Below are 3,236 nucleotides of genomic sequence, written 5' to 3'. Positions count from 1 at the left end.
GTGTGTGTGTGGCCGTTGGCCTCACCCTTTGAAAGTAAGTTGCCGATATTATGACATTTCAACCCTAAATATCACAGCATTTGTTTTCTCAGAATAAGGACATTCTCCTACAAGACTTTAATACCATTATCACACCTAACAAATTAAGAGTAATTCATATCATCTACTGTTAGCCATATTCCAAGAGCTTTATATCCCAATGGCTTTCCTTATCCCAATAACTCAAGCATTGTGTTTGATTACTATAGCTCTTTAGGCCCTTTTAATAAAGACCAGTCCTCTTACCTCTTATTTTAATGACAGTGACTTTTTACATGTGTCCAGGCCAGTTGTCTTACAAAATGTCCCACACCGAGCATGGGTGAGTTGCAACTAGACGGGTAGGAGAAGACAGTTGTACACAGCAAGGGTCAGCAGGAGAATACATTTCACTTTACATCTCACGCGGAGTGGAGGGCTGAGTCCACTCAGCCCTACACAATGTGCCCAGCACTCCACTTCCCAGCCCCCACAGACTCCCCCTGCAGCCATACCGGCCTTTTTGCTGTTCCCCAATATGCTAAGTGCAAACCCAGCTCGAGATCTTGGCACAAATTCTCCCCTTTTCTTGAAATGCTTTTCTCTCACATCTCAAAACCATGGCCCCTTCCATCCTAAAGGTCTTTGCTCAGAGAAGCCTTCCTTTGCCACCTCATCTAAAATTGCAAACCACCTTCCCAACCTTACTTTTTCTTTATGGCACATTTCACCACCTAGCTTTCTATGTATTTTATTTCTATTGCTGATTTCCTGTCTCATCACCTGGAATATGTGTTCTCCAAGGACAGGGTTTTGCTGTGATTTCTTCACGACTGCACCCCTGGTTCATATACCAGTGCTTGACTCCATTGAATTAGCAAATATTTATTAAAACCTACTATTGAACTCCAGACACTGCAGAGAAGCATGTATCAGATGCCCCTCTCGAAGCTGACATGATCTGGTTATCCAGCCCCTGCTGCCCCAGGCCAGTGGTGAAGCCACTGTCCAGCAGGGAGAACAGCTGTCAGAAGCCAGGCAGAGGTAAGGCCCTGGGGCAGCTCAGACCCAGGGCTGCCCAACATCCCACTCCCACTCTCCCACCCTCCTACTCGCAATCCCCATAGCTACCTATGTCAGTCTCTGATCATTCAACTGGGCCTCAGAGGCTCCCAGCCAATGTCCACTGCAAACTTGCCCTCCCTTTCCCTATAGAACCACATCACCTCCTCTAGCCATCCACCCTGCAACCTGTCCTCCTGAGACCACCGATATTTCTAAGAAGCAAAGATGGCCAAGACTTTCCTTCTGCTCAAAATATTTCACTGGCATCCCTCCTTCCACAGGGGGAGCACCCACACTGATCTACACAGAAGACTCGTCCTGATCCAGCCACCACCTTCCCAACCCCATCCCCTGCCATCCCCACCTCCACCCTGACAATGCTAAATTATGTGTAGTAGTTTCTCGGGTGACTGTGCTCCTCACACCTCGCACTTACTTCACCTTTTGTCCAGCATGCACCTCCGCTCCTACCCCATCGCCTCCAGTGTGCCGTCCTGGCAAACTTCTACTGTTCCTTCAAGTTTCAACTCAAATGCTACCTCCCCTTGGAAACTTTTCTGAACTTCCTTCTGCTATAGTCAAACTGGACATTGTGTTTAAAATGAATATCACTTTAACAAAAATCACATCACCATTGTTTGCTTTTCTGTCTTCAGCTGGACCTCAACAGGGTCCTTAAAGGCATGTCCTATGAAGAAGCTTGGGACTGTCCAGCTTTGCATCCACAGACTCTGTGGCAAAAGCCTAGGCGTTTAATAAACTTGGATGACTTGGTCTATGTAGCTGTTTTGCCCTGGGTAGAGCTGTTTGCTGAGAGCCTTAAGGATCAGAGTTAGTGACCCTGATCTTCCACATCCTGATTTTATGGCTAAGGCCTGGAGTTAATGGTAAACGTCCTCATTGTTTTGGTTTGCTGAAACATCATGTAAACTCAACATCAGGCAGCTGTTTGACTAGGGACAAACAATTCTGCATTCCAGAGCACGCTGACCCCGTGTGCAGTTTGTTCTGTTTGCTTTTTACTAACAAAGAAGTTTTCATTTAAGGCTGTGAAAGTTAAACCACATTCTGTGTTCCACCTTGCTCTCCCTCATACGTGTGTACGTGTGTGGGTGTATGTGTATGCGTGTGTGTGTGTGTGAGAGAGAGAAAGAGATAGAAACAGAGAGAGACAGACACAGAAAGACATAGAAGCCATAGAATTTGCCTGGCTGCTGTGTTTCAAGCTAGCACAAGCTAGCACAAGCTGGAAATCTTCTGACACAAATGGAAGACTGTACAATGCACGAGGATTAGGCACCAGGTTCACAGGGCCACAGCTGGCTGACACTAGCTTGAACAGGCCACCTGCTTCCAAAGCACTGACAAACAAACAACCTTCTTGCCAATTCGCCCCTCCATTTTATTTCCACCTTAGGAGACATTTTCTTTTTCACCCACTTGAGTCCAGATGGTTAGATGTGCCTGACATTTCGGTCATGATCAACACTCAATACCTGGCATCGTTAGGATTTCCTGAAGGGGTTTAGTCTAATTGTCTACAGCCTAAGAACCTTCCACATTGTGAATGCGCTTCTATCATTTTTACCTGTGGCCATGACATGTTCACACAGCTACAATATCACTTAATGTTATTATTATAAATTTTTAGCTATCATTCTTCCCCATAAGGGAAACTGAATTCATAATTCTGCATAGTGAGGGTATCCACAGGGGACCCCAGGCTACTCAAATCCTCATGCTAAGAGTTTACAGACGACGGGCTGAAGGTGAGTAAGCATTTCTCGCTAATAGCTTCCCGGGCTATTAGCATTGTTTCAGTTTTTCTAGTTTGAACCAAAGCCAGTTGAATCTCCTCCAAGTTCCAGTTTTGGTCAGATCTCAGGAGACAGCCTGTCTGGTTGTTCGAAAAACAAATATCTGCCTGCATATCCACCCAACCTAGAGTCATGGCAGATCACAGCTGCCTAATGACCCCACCAAGTGTCCCTTCCACCGAGCAGGGGAGGGGAACAGCATGAAGCACTGTAATCTCCCCATCTGAGGTTGCTGAAGCCTAAATAAGAAGCCCTGCAAGCAGACAGCGAGACTGCCGAGCCAATTTCCCTCTTGCATGATTTGTCTCCCACCAGGCATCTAAGTCATCTTCCCCG

The sequence above is a fragment of the Mandrillus leucophaeus genome, unplaced genomic scaffold (assembly GCF_000951045.1).
Source record: "Mandrillus leucophaeus isolate KB7577 unplaced genomic scaffold, Mleu.le_1.0 Scaffold1042, whole genome shotgun sequence".
Taxonomy (NCBI): Eukaryota; Metazoa; Chordata; class Mammalia; order Primates; family Cercopithecidae; genus Mandrillus; species Mandrillus leucophaeus.
The sequence above is the reverse complement of the archived record's forward strand: the minus strand, read 5'-3'. Positions refer to the sequence as shown.